Source organism: Oncorhynchus gorbuscha, linkage group LG03 (assembly GCF_021184085.1).
Source record: "Oncorhynchus gorbuscha isolate QuinsamMale2020 ecotype Even-year linkage group LG03, OgorEven_v1.0, whole genome shotgun sequence".
NCBI classification, from domain to species: domain Eukaryota; kingdom Metazoa; phylum Chordata; class Actinopteri; order Salmoniformes; family Salmonidae; genus Oncorhynchus; species Oncorhynchus gorbuscha.
In genome coordinates this window covers 10,329,499-10,348,652 of record NC_060175.1, presented here as the reverse complement: position 1 = coordinate 10,348,652, position 19,154 = coordinate 10,329,499, and the positions used below count along the sequence as shown (strand labels likewise).

The window sequence follows — 19,154 nt, the reverse complement described above, 5'->3', positions numbered from 1 at the left end:
GATGCTGAGGATGGACAGTATAATATACCTGGGCACATGTCAAGTAAGAGAGAAGGCTGTCATAGTGAACACAGACCAGATACCAACGGAAGGCTGTCATAGTGAACACAGACCAGATACCAACGGAAGGCTGTCATAGTGAACACAGACCAGATACCAACAGAAGGCTGTCATAGTGAACACAGACCAGATACCAACAGAAGGCTGTCATAGTGAACACAGATACCAACAGAAGGCTGTCATAGTGAACACAGATACCAACAGAAGGCTGTCATAGTGAACACAGATACCAACAGAAGGCTGTCATAGTGAACACAGATACCAACAGAAGGCTGTCATAGTGAACACAGACCAGATGCCAACAGAAGGCTGTCATAGTGAACAGTAGAGAGGGGTCTGATACCAACAGTAGAGAGGGGTCTGATACCAACAGTAGAGAGGGGTCTGATACCAACAGTAGAGAGGGGTCTGATACCAACAGTAGAGAGGGGTCTGATACCAATAGTAGAGAGGGGTCTGATACCAACAGTAGAGAGGGGTCTGATACCAACAGTAGAGAGGGGTCTGATACCAACAGTAGAGAGGGGTCTGATACCAACAGTAGAGAGGGGACTGATACCAACAGTAGAGAGGGGTCTGATACCAACAGTAGAGAGGGGTCTGATACCAACAGTAGAGAGGGGTCTGATACCAACAGTAGAGAGGGGTCTGATACCAACAGTAGAGAGGGGTCTGATACCAACAGTAGAGAGGGGTCTGATACCAACAGTAGAGAGGGGACTGATACCAACAGTAGAGAGGGGTCTGATACCAACAGTAGAGAGGGGGACTGATACCAACAGTAGAGAGGGGTCTGATACCAACAGTAGAGAGGGGACTGATACCAACAGTAGAGAGGGGTCTGATACCAACAGTAGAGAGGGGTCTGATACCAACAGTAGAGAGGGGTCTGATACCAACAGTAGAGAGGGGACTGATACCAACAGTAGAGAGGGGACTGATACCAACAGTAGAGAGGGGACTGATACCAACAGTAGAGAGGGGGACTGATACCAACAGTAGAGAGGGGTCTGATACCAACAGTAGAGAGGGGTCTGATACCAACAGTAGAGAGGGGTCTGATACCAACAGTAGAGAGGGGTCTGATACCAACAGTAGAGAGGGGTCTGATACCAACGGTAGAGAGGGGTCTGATACCAACGGTAGAGAGGGGTCTGATACCAACAGTAGAGAGGGGACTGATACCAACAGTAGAGAGGGGTCTGATACCAACAGTAGAGAGGGGTCTGATACCAACAGTAGAGAGGGGACTGATACCAACAGTAGAGAGGGGTCTGATACCAACAGTAGAGAGGGGGACTGATACCAACAGTAGAGAGGGGTCTGATACCAAAAGTAGAGAGGGGACTGATACCAACAGTAGAGAGGGGTCTGATACCAACTGTAGAGAGGGGGACTGATACCAACAGTAGAGAGGGGTCTGATACCAACAGTAGAGAGGGGTCTGATACCAACAGTAGAGAGGGGTCTGATACCAACAGTAGAGAGGGGACTGATACCAACAGTAGAGAGGGGTCTGATACCAATAGTAGAGAGGGGACAGATACCAACAGTAGAGAGGGGTCTGATACCAACAGTAGAGAGGGGTCTGATACCAACAGTAGAGAGGGGACTGATACCAACAGTAGAGAGGGGACTGATACCAACAGTAGAGAGGGGTCTGATACCAACAGTAGAGAGGGGGACTGATACCAACAGTAGAGAGGGGGACTGATACCAACAGTAGAGAGGGGACTGATACCAACAGTAGAGAGGGGTCTGATACCAACTGTAGAGAGGGGGACTGATACCAACAGTAGAGAGGGGTCTGATACCAACAGTAGAGAGGGGTCTGATACCAACAGTAGAGAGGGGTCTGATACCAACTGTAGAGAGGGGGACTGATACCAACAGTAGAGAGGGGGACTGATACCAACAGTAGAGAGGGGTCTGATACCAACAGTAGAGAGGGGACTGATACCAACAGTAGAGAGGGGTCTGATACCAACTGTAGAGAGGGGGACTGATACCAACAGTAGAGAGGGGTCTGATACCAACAGTAGAGAGGGGTCTGATACCAACAGTAGAGAGGGGTCTGATACCAACAGTAGAGAGGGGTCTGATACCAACAGTAGAGAGGGGTCTGATACCAACGGTAGAGAGGGGTCTGATCCCAACAGTAGAGAGGGGTCTGATACAGTTAACGTGTGTGTGCAGAGTGTGTTTGCAGAGGGGTGTCTGTCTTAAAATGATTCACTTAGAATAGGGTAAAGTTCAAGACACACACACACACACACACAGAGGACTGGCAGTGTTGGTTCTTCACGATAATGTCAGGATGGTCCCAGGACGGAGACTGATTATCCTGGGGAAAGGGTTACCGTGGGAACTTTCCTGTGGCTCAACAACTAATCTACGTCTGAGACTGATGAACCAGGCCATGTTGGGCTCCAACGGCCCAGCTCACCTTAGTGTGATCACTGTTCCATAGCCCTGCACTCTGACATTCAACCCTCTCTGTCTGAACCCTGGTGGATCTCAGAGTCAAGACTCTGCTGTTGGTCGGCAATCATCAGATCAACAGGCTTCAGTTTTGAGTATTTTCCATTGAGATTATCATCACTTGAATTAAGGCATAGTGAATCGTGTCCGTATTAAGAGTGTGTCTAATCAAGGCAAGCGAATGTCTGGTGAGATGAATGGAATCCTGTGATTTACTAGCATTAGCACTAAGACACAGAGTCATTCATCAAGCTGAGGTAGATAGCTGAGCTCTGTCTGAAGGCTCTCCTTTTAGTGGGAACGTTGCCATGACCTCTGGTCACCCATTGAGGTTAAATATTTTAAAGTCAGAAATCACACACTACCGTGTTATCCCTGTTAATGAGTTTAGTTTGGGCCGACACACAAAACTTAACTTAGCAAACATGTACACACATACACACGCACTAGACAATGCCACTAAGTAACGATCACACCACAGCATCAATGCATGAAGCACACAGTCAGGAGGAGTGGTTCGTCAGGCTGGGTGGTTAGTCAGTCAGGCAGGTTGGTCAGGCAGGGTGGTTAGTCAGGCAGGGTGGTCAGGCAGGGTGGTTAGTCAGGCAGGCAGGTTGGTCAGGCAGGGTGGTTAGTCAGGCAGGCAGGTTGGTCAGGCAGGGTGGTTCGTCAGGCAGGGTGGTTAGTCAGGCAGACAGGTTGGTCAGGCAGGGTGGTTAGTCAGGCAGGCAGGTTGGTCAGGCAGGGTGGTTCGTCAGGCAGGGTGGTCAGGCAGGGTGGTTAGTCAGGCAGGCAGGTTGGTCAGGCAGGGTGGTTAGTCAGTCAGGCAGGTTGGTCAGGCAGGGTGGTTCGTCAGGCAGGCAGGTTGGTCAGGCAGGGTGGTTCGTCAGGCAGGCAGGTTGGTCAGGCAGGGTGGTTCGTCAGGCAGGGTGGTCAGGCAGGGTGGTTAGTCAGGCAGACAGGTTGGTCAGGCAGGGTGGTTAGTCAGTCAGGCAGGGTGTTTAGTCAGGCAGGCAGGTTGGTCAGGCAGGGTGGTTCGTCAGGCAGGCAGGTTGGTCAGGCAGGGTGGTTCGTCAGGCAGGCAGGTTGGTCAGGCAGGGTGGTTAGTCAGGCAGGCAGGTTGGTCAGGCAGGGTGGTTCGTCAGTCAGGCAGGTTGGTCAGGCAGGGTGGTTCGTCAGGCAGGCAGGTTGGTCAGGCAGGGTGGTTAGTCAGGCAGGCAGGTTGGTCAGGCTGGGTGGTTAGTCAGTCAGGCAGGGTGGTTAGTCAGGCAGGCAGGTTGGTCAGGCAAGGTGGTTAGTCAGTCAGGCAGGGTGGTTAGTCAGGCAGGCAGGTTGGTCAGGCAGGGTGGTTCGTCAGGCAGGGTGGTTAGTCAGTCAGGCAGGTTGGTCAGTCAGGCAGGTTGGTCAGGCAGGGTGGTTAGTCAGTCAGAGAGGTTGGTCAAGCAGGGTGGTTCGTCAGGCAGGGTGGTTAGTCAGTCAGGCAGGTTTCTCAGACAGGGTAGTTAGTCAGTCAGGCAGGTTGGTCAAGCAGGGTGGTTCGTCAGGCAGGTTGGTTGGTCAGTCAGGCAGGTTGGTCAGGCAGGGTAGTTAGTCAGTCAGGCAGGTTGGTCAAGCAGGGTGGTTCGTCAGGCAGGGTGGTTAGTCAGTCAGGCAGGTTGGTCAGGCAGGGTGGTTAGTCAGTCAGGCAGGTTGGTCAGGCAGGGTGGTTAGTCAGGCAGGCAGGTTGGTCAGGCTGGGTGGTTAAGTCAGTCAGGCAGGGTGGTTAGTCAGGCAGGCAGGTTGGTCAGGCAGGGTTGTTCGTCAGGCTGGGTGGTTGGTCAGGCAGGGTGGTTCGTCAGGCTGGGTGGTTCGTCAGTCAGGCAGGTTGGTCAGGCAGGGTGGTTCATCAGGCAGGCAGGTTGGTCAGGCAGGGTGGTCAAGCAGGGTGGTTCGTCAGGCAGGGTGGTTAGTCAGTCAGGCAGGTTTGTCAGACAGGGTAGTTAGTCAGTCAGGCAGGTTGGTCAAGCAGGGTGGTTCGTCAGGCAGGGTGGTTGGTCAGTCAGGCAGGTTGGTCAGGCAGGGTAGTTAGTCAGTCAGGCAGGTTGGTCAAGCAGGGTGGTTCGTCAGGCAGGGTGGTTAGTCAGTCAGGCAGGTTGGTCAGACAGGGTGGTTAGTCAGTCAGGCAGGTTGGTCAGACAGGGTGGTTAGTCAGTCAGGCAGGTTGGTCAGACAGGGTGGTTAGTCAGTCAGGCAGGTTGGTCAGAGAGGGTGGTTGCTATGACAGGGTGGTTGCTATGACAGGGTGGTTGCTATGACATAGGGACTTTTAACCCACCGTTTTCATTTGACGGTAACTTGCTGTATAAGACATCAAGTGTAATTGGTTGTTGTTACCTGCGTAGGAAAATCATATGCACACCTGTCACTCAGTTACTTCCTGCTTTTCTCCCTCCTCTTCAGATGATGGCAAGGTGCTGAAAGTGGTGTCTGTCCCCAAAGACAACTGGGAGACTGAGGAGATCATTCTGGAGGAGCTGATTGTCTTTCAGGTGAGATACCTGCTCGGGTTTAATTAACCATAACATCTTCTCTGCTGTGTTCTACTACCAACCAGGGTTGGGGTCAATTCATTCCATTTCAATACCTCTCAATTCAGGAATGACACTGAAATTACAATTAAAATCTTCTTCAATCCTTTTCAATAAAGAATATGTAGATTTGAATGTGGTTTATTTTCTGAATTGACTTGAATTGAAATGGAATTGACCCCCAACCCTTTTACCAACTCAGACGATTAAACTGCTAAAGTTTCAACTTCAGGAGGAATAGAAAGTACATCTGAAATAGGCCCAGTCCAGAAACGTGTACTGTACCTCACAGGAAGTACATCTGAATTGGGGCCAGTCCAGAAACATTTGCTGTACCTCACAGGAAGTACATCTGAATTGGGCCCAGTCCAGAAACATTTACTGTACCTCACAGGAAGTACATCTGAATTGGGCCCAGTCCAGAAACATTTACTGTACCTCACAGGAAGTACATCTGAAATAGGCCCAGTCCAGAAACATGTACTGTACCTCACAGGAAGTACATCTGAATTGGGCCCAGTCCGGAAACATGTACTGTACCTCACAGGAAGTACATGTAGATCTGACAGAAATTAATAGGTAATAGTAGCTTCACCTTGTCCTCTGATAGACTATGTTAGAATTATAGACTGCTAGGAATTTGATAGACTAATAGGAAATTCCACCATAGTATGCCAATCAAATTCTCTCAGATCTACAGGAGTTCCTAGGGGTAAGGACTAGGAGATAAGGCCTAGGGGTAAGGACTAGGAGATAAGGCCTAGGGGTAGGGACTAGGAGATAAGGCCTAGGGGCTAGGAGATAAGGCCTAGGGGTAGGAACTAGGAGACAAGGCCCTGGGGTAGGGACTAGGAGACAAGGCCTAGGGGTAGGGACTAGGAGATAAGGCCTAGGGACTAGGAGATAATGCCTAGGGGCTAAGAGATAAAGCCTAGGAGCTAGGAGATAAGGCCTAGGGGTAGGAACTAGGAGACAAGGCCCTGGGGTAGGAACTAGGAGACAAGGCCCTGGGGTAGGAACTAGGAGACAAGGCCTTGGGGTAGGGACTAGGAGACAAGGCCTAGGGGTAGGGACTAGGAGATAAGGCCTAGGGACTAGGAGATAATGCCTAGGGGCTAAGAGATAAAGCCTAGGAGCTAGGAGATAAGGCCTAGGGGTAGTAACTAGGAGACAAGGCCTAGGGGTAGGGACTAGGAGACAAGGCCTTGGGGTAGGGACTAGGAGACAAGGTCTTGGGGTAGGGACTAGGAGATAAGGCCTTGGGGTAGGGACTAGGAGACAAGGCCTAGGGGTAGGGACTAGGAGATAAGGCCTAGGGACTAGGAGATAATGCCTAGGGGCTAAGAGATAAAGCCTAGGAGCTAAGAGATAAAGCCTAGGAGCTAAGAGATAAAGCCTAGGAGCTAGGCATTAAGGCCTGGGGGCATGGAGATGACCTGCCTGCTGTGTCATCTGTTCTGAGATCAGCACTGACTGTTGTTTCCATTGGGGCAATCACATACTTGACCAAAATAACCAACTAACCCCCTAAGAGGAAAAACAGATACAGACCCATTTTTTCCCAGGGTCTCCCAAATAAATAGACAGACTATCTCCTATTAGGGAAGAAGAGAACAGGGAGCGAAGTGTGGAACAGCAACAACACAGGACAAGATGGCCGTGTGTATTTATTGGAGTTAAGCTGCATAATCCTCTCTTAACAAACAAGAGGATGAATGTCAGGGCCAGTATTCACAGTCAGAGTCTCAGAGTAGGAGACGTTGATCTAGGAATCTGTTTTTTGCCTTTCATAATGAATAAGATCCTATGGACACGGGGACCTGATCTTTGTGAATACGTGAATACGTGAATACCCTCCGACTAAGACAAAAACCTGACCGTATCCTCTTTGGATAGGGTTGAACCACAAACATACTTATACATGACATCATTTAACATGGGAGGTTTTAGGGGGGAGGGTTGACTTCGATATGACCTGGCAGTGTCAGGCCTTGGGTAGGATGTTAACCACATAGCTCATTAGACTGGGTTGGGGTTAATACACAGAGTTTGAGAGTGGCAATGAGTCTTCCTGAGGGAAGAACTGAGGTCCGTGTGTGTGTGTCAGCATGTGTGTGTGTGTGTGTGGGGGGGTGTGTGCGTGTGTCTCGGTGCGTGTGTGAGGGCTAGCTAGCTAAGAGACTGTGTGTGTGTGCGTGAGTGTGTGTGTGGCCTGCGCCTGGCAGAGAGTTAGCTAGCTAGCTAAGAGAATGTGTGTATGTGCGTGAGTGTGTGTGTGGCCTGCGCCTGGCAGAGAGTTAGCTAGCTAGCTAAGAGAATGTGTGTGTGTGAGGAGACATATGATAGCAAGGTTATCGTCCCCATCCTTCTAAAGGCTATCTGAATAGGATGCAGCTCACTTGGACTGTCAGGGGTCACTGACTCCCAATGACACCATGTTTAAATGAACCTCTGAGATGATGTTGGTAATGGTGAGCCTTGGTATGTGGATTCTCTAGAGCAGAACACACACACACACGCACACACACGCGTGGACACATGCGTACACACACACACACACACACACACACACACACACACACACACACACACACACACACACACACACACACACACACACACACACACACACACACACACACACACACACACACACACACACACACACACACACACACACGTGCACACACACACACATGCACACACACACACCAAAAATTGTCTTGTGTGATGTCAACCTGTGTGTTAAACCATTGTGTTCTGATCCTGCAGACTCAGGCCCCCATCCTTAACATGGAGCTGTCTACCAAAAGAGTAAGTCTGCTGTGTGCGAGTGTGTGTGTGTGTGTGTGTGTGTGTGTGTGTGTGTGTGTGTGTGTGTGTGTGTGTGTGTGTGTGTGTGTGTGTGTGTGTGTGTGTGTGTGTGTGTGTGTGTGTGTGTGTGTGTGTGTGTGTGTGTGTGTGTGTGTGTGTACATGTGTGTACGTGTGTGTGGGTGGTCATCCTCAGTTAATAGTAAATGTAGCAGTAACATACCATTCCAGTAATGATTACAAACAAATAGATGATTGATTTGCGTATAGGAACTGTTTACACATAGTTTCTCCAGCAGTAGACTCCTCTCAGAGTACGTTGGGAAGAGACATCAAATCCAGATTCTATGTGTAAATGTTTTAAATACATGAAATCACATTTAAAGTTTTTGTCACATGCGCCGATAAATGCTTAGAATATATTTACTAAATAAACTAAAGTAAAAAATATAATAATAAAAAGGTAACACAATAAAAGATCAATTATTTATTTTACCTTTATTTATCAAGGCAAGTCAGTTAAGAACAAATTTTTATTTTCAATGACGGCCTAGGAGCAGTGGGTTAACTGGTCTAGGAACAGTGGGTTAACTGGTCTAGGAACAGTGGGTTAACTGGTCTAGGAACAGTGGGTTAACTGGTCTAGGAACAGTGGGTTAACTGGTCTAGGAACAGTGGGTTAACTGGTCTAGGAACAGTGGGTTAACTGGTCTAGGAGCAGTGGGTTAACTGGTCTAGGAGCAGAGGGTTAACTGGTCTAGGAGCAGTGGGTTAACTGGTCTAGGAACAGTGGGTTAACTGGTCTAGGAACAGTGGGTTAACTGGTCTAGGAACAGTGGGTTAACTGGTCTAGGAACAGTGGGTTAACTGGTCTAGGAACAGTGGGTTAACTGGTCTAGGAACAGTGGGTTAACTGGTCTAGGAACAGTGAGTTAACTGGTCTAGGAACAGTGGGTTAACTGGTCTAGGAACAGTGGGTTAACTGGTCTAGGAACAGTGGGTTAACTGGTCTAGGAACAGTGGGTTAGGGGATTTGAACTTGCAACCTTTCAGTTACTAGTCCAACACTCTAACCACTAGGCTACCCTGCCGCCCCAATAATGAGGTTATATACAGCAGGGGGGGTACTGCTTAGTTAAGGTGATTTGTACATGTACAGTAGGTAGGGGTAAAGTGACTATAGATAATAACAAAAGAGAAGCAGCACTGTAAAACAAAGGGGCGAGGTGTCAAATGAACCAGTCTGGGTAGTCATTTGATTAAATACTCAGCAGTCTAATGGCTTGGGGATACTATTTGAAGAGGTAGGGTTTCAGATGTTTTCGGGAAGATGGACAAGGACTCTGCTGTCCTAGCTGTTTCCACCATTGGGGGTGACAGGACAGAGAAGAGCTTTGGCTGGGCTGAGCGGGAGCTGCCCTCCTGTAGGGGCGGGAGGGAGGGTCAAGAGACCAGAGATGGCAGAATGGAGTGCTCGGGTTGGAGTGTAGTGTTTGAGCATAGCCTGAAGGTTGGGAGGGGCAGTTCCTCTTGCTGTTCCATAGCTAAGCACCATAGTCTTGTAGTGGATGTGAACTTCGACTGGAAGTCAGTGGAGTGTACGGAGGAGCTGAGTGGGAGAACTTGGGAAGGTTGAACACCATGTCAGCATTCTGGATAAGTTGCAGGGGTTTGACGGTACAAGCAGGGAGCCCAGCCAACAGAGTTGCAGTAGTTCAGATGGGAGATGACAAGTGCCTGGATTAGGACCTGTGTCTCTTCCTGTGTGAGGAAGGGTTGTCCTCTACAGATGTTGTAGAGCATGAACCTGCAGGACCGAATCACTGCTTTGATGTTTGCAGAGAACTACAGGGTGTTGTCCTGGGTCATGGCAAGGCAGAGAACTACAGGGATCACTCCAAGTTTCTTAGCACTCTGGGAGGGGGACACCGTGGAGTTGTCAACCTTGATGGGGTGGTCTTTGAGCAGGCAGGTCTTCCCTGGGAGGAAGAGCCTGAGATGCCCAGCCCTGAGAGGGTGTAGAGGAGGCAGAGCCTGAGACGCCCAGCCCTGAGAGGTTGTAGAGGAGGCTGAGCCTGAGACACCCAGCCCTGAGAGGGTGTAGAGGAGGCAGAGCCCTGAGAGGGTGGAGAGGAGGCAGAGCCTGAGACGCCCAGCCCTGAGAGGGTGTAGAGGAGGCAGAGCCTGAGACGCCCAGCCCCGACAGGGTGGAGAGGAGGCAGAGCCTGAGACGCCCAGCCCTGACAGGGTGGAGAGGAGGCAGAGCCTGAGATGCCCAGCCCTGAGAGGGTGGAGAGGAGGCAGAGCCTGAGATGCCCAGCCCTGAGAGGGTGGAGAGGAGGCAGAGCCTGAGATGCCCAGCCCTGAGAGGGTGGAGAGGAGGCAGAGCCTGAGATGCCCAGCCCTGAGAGGGTGGAGAGGAGGCAGAGCCTGAGATGCCCAGCCCTGAGAGGGTGGAGAGGAGGCAGAGCCTGAGATGCCCCGCCCTGAGAGGGTGGAGAGGAGGATCTTTACTGTGGCACTTTTAGCAGCACTATGACAATTCAATATAATTCAATAGGAATCAATTACATTAATTAAAAGTACATTCAATTGAGTTAAATCCTCTCCCCTGTTTGTGTCTACAGCAACAGGTGTACGTGAGCAGTGATGAGGGAGTGGTCCAGTTACCACTGCAGCGGTGTGAGCTGTATGGTAGAGACTGTGCTGACTGCTGTCTGGCCAGAGACCCTTACTGTGCCTGGGATGGGAACACATGCAACCGATACTTCACAGGCAACAAGAGGTAACTACTCTACTTAGTTTAAAAGGCCAACACAGCAATATTGATCTCCACATCCAGTCCTTTTACTATTATAGTAGAAAACCAATAACATCAAACATACAATTTAACATAACAATAACATTTAGGAGTCTTGCTATTATCTTATTACTGTGTTTGACAATAAAAGACACATTTATGTTGTAACATATGTATAATAAAGTACCGTTGTATTGTATCATGTTGTATTCTGTTGTGTTGTATCATGTTGTATTCTGTTGTGTTGTATCATGTTGTATTGTATCATGTTGTATTGTGTTGTGCTGTATCATGTTGTATTGTATCATGTTGTATTGTGTTGTGTTGTATTGTGTTGTATTGTGTTGTATTGTGTTGTATTGTGTTGTATTGTATCATGTTGTATTGTGTTGTATTGTATCATGTTGTATTGTGTTGTGTTGTATCATGTTGTATTGTATCATGTTGTATTGTGTTGTGCTGTATCATGTTGTATTAGATCATGTTGTATTGTGTTGTGTTGTATCATGTTGTGTTGTATCATGTTGTATTGTGTTGTGTTGTATCATGTTGTATTGTATCATGTTGTATTGTTTCTCCCAGCTGTAACAGAGTCGGCAGTCTGGTTAGGGTTGTTATCATGTTGTATTGTATCATGTTGTATTGTGTTGTGTTGTATTGTGTTGTATTGTGTTGTATTGTGTTGTATTGTGTTGTATTGTATCATGTTGTATTGTGTTGTGTTGTATTGTGTTGTATTGTGTTGTATTGTATCATGTTGTATTGTGTTGTATTGTATCATGTTGTATTGTGTTGTGTTGTATCATGTTGTATTGTATCATGTTGTATTGTGTTGTATCATGTTGTGTTGTGTTGTATCATGTTGTATCATGTTGTATCATGTTGTGTTGTATCATGTTGTGTTGTGTTGTATCATGTTGTATCATGTTGTGTCATGTTGTATTGTATCATGTTGTATCATGTTGTGTCATGTTGTATTGTATCATGTTGTATCATGTTGTATCATGTTGTGTTGTATCATGTTGTATCATGTTGTGCTGTATCATGTTGTATGATGTTGTATTGTATCATGTTGTATCATGTTGTGCTGTATCATGTTGTGTCATGTTGTATTGTATCATGTTGTATTGTATCATGTTGTATCATGTTGTATTGTGTTGTATCATGTTGTGTTGTGTTGTATCATGTTGTGTTGTGTTGTATCATGTTGTATCATGTTGTGTTGTGTTGTATCATGTTGTATCATGTTGTGTTGTGTTGTATCATGTTGTGTTGTGTTGTATCATGTTGTGTTGTGTTGTATCATGTTGTATCATGTTGTATCATGTTGTGTTGTATCATGTTGTGTTGTATAATGTTGTATTGTATCATGTTGTATCATGTTGTATTGTGTTGTATCATGTTGTATTGTATCATGTTGTGTTGTATCATGTTGTATTGTGTTGTATCATGTTGTATTGTATTGTGTTGTATCATGTTGTATCATGTTGTATCATGTTGTGTTGTATCATGTTGTGTTGTATCATGTTGTGTTGTATCATGTTGTATTGTATCATGTTGTATTGTATCATGCTATGCTGTATCATGTTGTGTTGTATCATGTTTTATTGTGTTGTATCATGCTATGTTGTATAATGTTGTATTGTATCATGTTGTATTGTATCATGTTGTATTGTATCATGTTGTGTTGTATCATGTTGTATTGTATCATGTTGTGTTGTATCATGTTGTATTGTGTTGTATCATGTTGTATTGTGTTGTATCATGTTGTGTTGTATCATGCTATGTTGTATCATGTTGTATTGTATCATGTTGTATTGTGTTGTATCATGTTGTATTGTATCATGTTGCATTGTATCATGTTGTGTTGTATCATGTTGTGTTGTATCATGTTGGTTTTTATAATGTTGTGTTGTATCATGTTGTATTGTGTTGTATTGTGTTGTATCATGTTGTGTTGTATCATGTTGTATTGTGCTGCATCATGTTGTATTGTATCATGTTGTATTGTGTTGTGTTGTATTGTATCGTATCATGTTGTGTCGTATTGTGTTGTATCATGTTGTATTTTATCATGTTGTGTTGTATCATGTTGTATTGTATCATGTTGTGTTGTATTGTATTGTATCATGTTGTATTGTGTTGTATCATGTTGTGTTGTATCATGTTGTATTGTATTGTATCATGTTGTATTGTGTTGTATCATGTTGTGTTGTATCATGTTGTATTGTATTGTATCATGTTGTATTGTATTGTATCATGTTGTATTGTATCATGTTGTATTGTATCATGTTGTGTCGTATTGTGTTGTATCATGTTGTATTGTGTTGTATCATGTTGTATTGTATTGTATCATGTTGTATTGTGTTGTATCATGTTGTATTGTATTGTATCATGTTGTATTGTGTTGTATCATGTTGTATTGTATTGTATCATGTTGTATTGTATTGTATCATGTTGTATTGTATCATGTTGTATTGTATCATGTTGTGTCGTATTGTGTTGTATCATGTTGTATTGTGTTGTATCATGTTGTATTGTATTGTATCATGTTGTATTGTGTTGTATCATGTTGTATTGTATTGTATCATGTTGTATTGTGTTGTATCATGTTGTATTGTATTGTATCATGTTGTATTGTATTGTATCATGTTGTGTTGTATCATGTTGTATTGTATTGTGTTGTATCGTGTTGTATCATGTTGTATTGTATTGTATCATGTTGTATTGTATCATGTTGTGTCGTATTGTGTTGTATCATGTTGTATTGTGTTGTATCATGTTGTATTGTATTGTATCATGTTGTATTGTGTTGTATCATGTTGTATTGTATTGTATCATGTTGTATTGTATTGTATCATGTTGTGTTGTATCATGTTGTATTGTATTGTGTTGTATCGTGTTGTATCATGTTGTATTGTATTGTATCATGTTGTGTTGTATCATGTTGTATTGTATCATGCTGTGTTATATTGTATCATGCTGTGTTGTATCATGTTGTATTGTGTTGTATCATGCTGTGTTGTGTTTTATCATGTTGTATTGTATCATGCTGTGTTGTGTTGTATTGTATCATGTTGTATTGTGTTATATCATGTGTTGTATCATGTTGTATTGTATCATATTGTATCGTGTTATATCATGTGTTGTATGATGTTGTATTGTATCATGTTGTGTTGTATCGTGTTGTATCATGTTGTATTGTATCATGCTGTGTTGTATCATGTTGTGTTGTATCGTGTTGTATGATGTTGTATTGTATCATGTTGTGTTGTATCATGTTGTGTTGTATCATGTTGTATCATGTTGTGTTGTATCGTGTTGTATCATGTTGTGTTGTATAATGTTGTGTTGTATTTTTTTGTTTGTGAAGCCCGGGAAGAGTTGCTGTTGCTAAATCAACAGCTAAGGGGTTTCCAAACAAATTAACAAACAAACTTACTGCCACAGTCTAAAGCTGTCAGAGTTATGACATGATTATGACACCCAGACTGTCTGCCATCTTATCTCCTCAGGCGAGCTCGGCGCCAGGACGTGAAACACGGGGACCCGATGAGCCAGTGTTACGACGCAGAAGACGGTGTGTGTGTGTGTGTGTGTGTACGGGGCTACAATGAGCCAGTGTTGCGATATAGGACAAGTTACAGAAATGAACACTAAATGTTTCTATGTCTGTCTATGATATGTACTGTGTGTCTCTGGTTGCAGCCAGCCTCAGTTCACTAGGTAACTTAACTCATATTAACTTAGCTCATAATACAGTATATTGGTTTGCACTAAGTGGCAGTGGCAGTCAACCTCAGTTTCACGAGGCTCCTATGACCATGTCTGATGTGACTGATCTCAGTTCACTAGGCTCCTATGACCATGTCTGATGTGACTCATCTCAGTTCACTAGGCTCCTATGACCATGTCTGATGTAAATGATGTAACTCATCTCAGTTTCACAAGGCTCCTATGACCATGTCTGATGTAACTCATCTCAGTTTACTAGGCTCCTATGACCATGTCTGATGTAACTAGGGGTGGAAGGCAGCCTAGTGGTTAAAGCGTTGGGCCAGTAACCGAAAGGTTCCTGGCTTCAATCCCAGAGCTGACAAGATAAAAATCTGTCGTTTTGCCCCTGAACAAGGCAGGTAACCCACTGCTCCTAGACCAGTTAACCCACTGCTCCTAGACCAGTTAACCCACTGCTCCTAGACCAGTTAACCCACTGCTCCTAGACCAGTTAACCCACTGCTCCTAGACCAGTTAACCCACTGTTCCTAGACCAGTTAACCCACTGTTCCTAGACCAGTTAACCCACTGTTCCTCGGAAAGTTAACCCCCTGCTCTTAGACCAGTTAACCCACTGCTCCTAGACCAGTTAACCCCCTGTTCCTAGACCAGTTAACCCCCTGTTCCTAGACCAGTTAACCCCCTGCTCCTAGACCAGTTAAACCACTGCTCCTAGACCAGTTAACCCACTGCTCCTAGACCAGTTAACCCACTGCTCCTAGACCAGTTAACCCACTGCTCCTAGACCAGTTAACCCACTGCTCCTAGACCAGTTAACCCACTGTTCCTAGACCAGTTAACCCACTGTTCCTAGACCAGTTAACCCACTGTTCCTCGGAAAGTTAACCCCCTGCTCTTAGACCAGTTAACCCACTGCTCCTAGACCAGTTAACCCCCTGTTCCTAGACCAGTTAACCCCCTGTTCCTAGACCAGTTAACCCCCTGCTCCTAGACCAGTTAAACCACTGCTCCTAGACCAGTTAACCCACTGCTCCTAGACCAGTTAACCCACTGTTCCTAGACTAGTTAACCCCCTGCTCCTAGACCAGTTAAACCACTGCTCCTAGACCAGTTAACCCACTGCTCCTAGACCAGTTAACCCACTGTTCCTAGACCAGTTAACCCACTGTTCCTAGACCAGTTAACCCACTGCTCCTAGACCAGTTAACCCACTGCTCCTAGACCAGTTAACCCACTGTTCCTAGACCAGTTAACCCACTGTTCCTAGACCAGTTAACCCACTGTTCCTCGGAAAGTTAACCCCCTGCTCTTAGACCAGTTAACCCACTGCTCCTAGACCAGTTAATCCCCTGTTCCTAGACCAGTTAACCCCCTGTTCCTAGACCAGTTAACCCCCTGCTCCTAGACCAGTTAAACCACTGCTCCTAGACCAGTTAACCCACTGTTCCTAGACTAGTTAACCCCCTGCTCCTAGACCAGTTAAACCACTGCTCCTAGACCAGTTAACCCACTGCTCCTAGACCAGTTAACCCACTGTTCCTAGACCAGTTAACCCACTGTTCCTAGGCCAGTTAACCCACTGCTCCTACACCAGTTAACCCACTGCTCCTAGACCAGTTAACCCACTGTTCCTAGACCAGTTAACCCACTGCTCCTAGACCAGTTAACCCACTGCTCCTAGACCAGTTAACCCACTGCTCCTAGACCAGTTAACCCACTGTTCCTAGACCAGTTAACCCACTGTTCCTAGACCAGTTAACCCACTGCTCCTAGGCCGTCATTGTAAAATAAGAATTTGTTCTTTAACTGACTTGCCTAGTTAAATGTAAAAAAATAAATAATAATAATTTAGTTAGCGCTTAGCGCTTCATCTTAGCTCATGATACTGTATATTCGTTAAGTCAGTTGCAGTTGCCCCCTCCCCTTCCCAAATTCGAAATGATTTGATATCTTACGCATCCCGTAGTATCAAGACAAATCTACACATCCCGTTGTGTCAAGACAAATCTACACATCCCGTTGTGTCAAGACAAATCTACACATCCTGTTATATCAAGACAAATCTACACATCCCGTAGTATCAAGACAAATCTACACATCCCGTAGTATCAAGACAAATCTACACATCCGGCTCTTTTAGCATTTTACATTTCAGTCATTTAGCAGACACTCTTATCCAGAGCCACTTTACAATGTCATCTTGGAACTCAAATCATGTACAGAGACTATTATGAATGTGACTACAGCTAGATGATCTTCATTTGATCACCTTATGACAGGAGAACTAAATACTGTAGTGTATTTTAGATTTAAAAAGGCTTCTCGAAGTTTGCCATTTCTACTTTGAAATGTCAAGCTTGATTTTCCCTTACAACATTTTTTATCAAACCATACAAAATTATAAATGTATTATAATACACATAATAATTCACATTTCCTGTTGCTGCAAGATTATTTTTCCTTCTGTAGCAAATTGGCTCAAATTAAGATCCTACATCTGTATTACAAAACTCTCACCGTCCTGTTCTTTTGCAGGTTCTGAGTCGGTGGAGGTGAAGACGGTATACGGAGTGGAGAGTAACTCAACCCTCCTAGAGTGTGTACCCAGGTCCCAGCTAGCTACAGTCAAGTGGACAGTACAGCCACCACAGGTTCACACCAGCAGAGAGGTGAGAGACGGACATCTCTCCATGTTAGCTCTTTGTTAACTTTCTAACACACAAACTGATCATCTTTATCAACTCAGCATCTGTACCGAACATTAGAACAATACAACACACAGGTATTGATCACTCATTTTCAACCAAATCATTAACCACATTTACATCCACAGTTTTTATGTGAGTGAAGTCTGTGACGGAAACAGGTCGTTTCAGTGCAAGTTTATACACGGAGTGTACAAAACATTAGGAACACCTGCTCTTTCCATGACATAAATTGACTAGGTGAAAGCTATGATCCTTTATTGATGTCTCTTGTTAAATACACTTCAATCAGTGTAGATGAAGGGGAGGAGACAGGTTAAAGAAGGATTGTTAAGCCTTGAGACATTTGAGACATTCATTGTGTATGTGTTCCATTCAGACGGTGAATGGGCAAGACAAAATATTGAAGTGCATTTGAGCAGGTTATGGTAGTAGGTACCAGGCGCACTGGTTTGTGTCAAGAACTGCTACGCTGCTGGGATTTTCACACTCAACAGTTTCCCGTGTGTATCAAGAATGGTCCACCACCCAAAGGACATCCAGCCAACTTGACACAACTGTGGTTTGAGTGAGTCAAGAACTGCACCGGAGTCAATATGGGCCAGCATCCCTGTGGAATGTTTTTGACACCTTGTAGAGTTCATGCCCCTCAACGAATTGAGGCTGTTCTGAGGACAAAAAGGGGGATGGAACTCAATATTAGGAAGGTGATAGGAAGGTGTTAGGAAGGTGTTAGGAAGGTGATAGGAAGGTGATAGGAAGTTGATAGGAAGGTGTTAGGAAGGTGATAGGAAGGTGATAGGAAGGTGTTAGGAAGGTGATAGGAAGGTGTTAGGAAGGTGATAGGAAGGTGTTAGGAAGGTGATAGGAAGGTGTTAGGAAGGTGTTAGGAAGGTGCCAACAGATCAATTCTTCGTTTGACATGGTGGAATATTTTTCTGTCGGTAAAATAAAGAGAGAAATGGAGGTGGAAGTAAACTTGGAGTCAAGCCATGACATGTTGTGTGGTCCTCCCTCTACACGACTCGTCAGGAAACCATGCAGTTTATTAGGCTACAGATGAAATAAGTTACGATGAACTTCACAGGGTGTTTTAAAATGCACAGTGACCTTCAATGCTCCTTTCCAATCCATATCAAGGGTCTTATTCTGGTGACGTGATAATCGATGCTTGACTGCCGTCTGACAAATACACATATCCATAATAATCTCATCATGTAGACGAGACTACCCGCACAGCCTACCCGCACAGCCTACCCGCACAGCCTACCCGTAGATCTTACCCGTAGATCTTACTCGCAGAGCCTACCCGCAGAGCTTACCCGCAGAGCTTACCCGCAGAGCTTACCCGCACAGCCTACCCGCACAGCCTACTCGCACAGCCTACTCGCACAGCCTACTCGCAGAGCTTACCCGCAGAGCTTACCCGCAGAGCTTACCCGCAGAGCCTACCCGCACAGCCTACCCGCAGAGCCTACCCGCAGAGCCTACCCGCAGAGCCTACCCACAGAGCCTACCCACACAGCCTACCCGCAGGGCCTACCCGCACAGCCTACCCGCAGAGCTTACCCGCACGGGCCTACGCGCAGAGCTTACCCGCACAGTTTACCCGCACAGCTTACCCGCACAGCTTACCCGCACAGCCTACCCGCACAGCCTACCCGCACAGCCTACCCGCACAGCCTACCCGCAGATCCTACCCGCACAGCCTACCCGCACAGCCTACCCGCAGACCCTACCCGCAGATCCTACCCGCACAGCCTACCCGCAGAGCTTACCCGCACAGCCTACCCACACAGCCTACCCGTGCTCTATCTGCGAGCTGTTGGCTAGAGCACACTATTACTATTTAACGCAACAGGTATTTGTGACTAAATTATCGGTAAGAGTGGAAAATGAGATGGAAACACATTTAACCTTGGAAACCTTTTTAGATGTTTATTTGTTACACGAAAACCTATATGAAAAAAAATTGTTACATGAAAAAAAA

The 19,154-nt window shown here is 45.7% G+C and overlaps 1 pseudogene; it reads left to right on the top strand.

Moving 5' to 3' along the window:
- Positions 1-19,154, top strand: part of LOC124025574 — a 145,996-nt pseudogene that overhangs the window by 121,532 nt on the left and 5,310 nt on the right.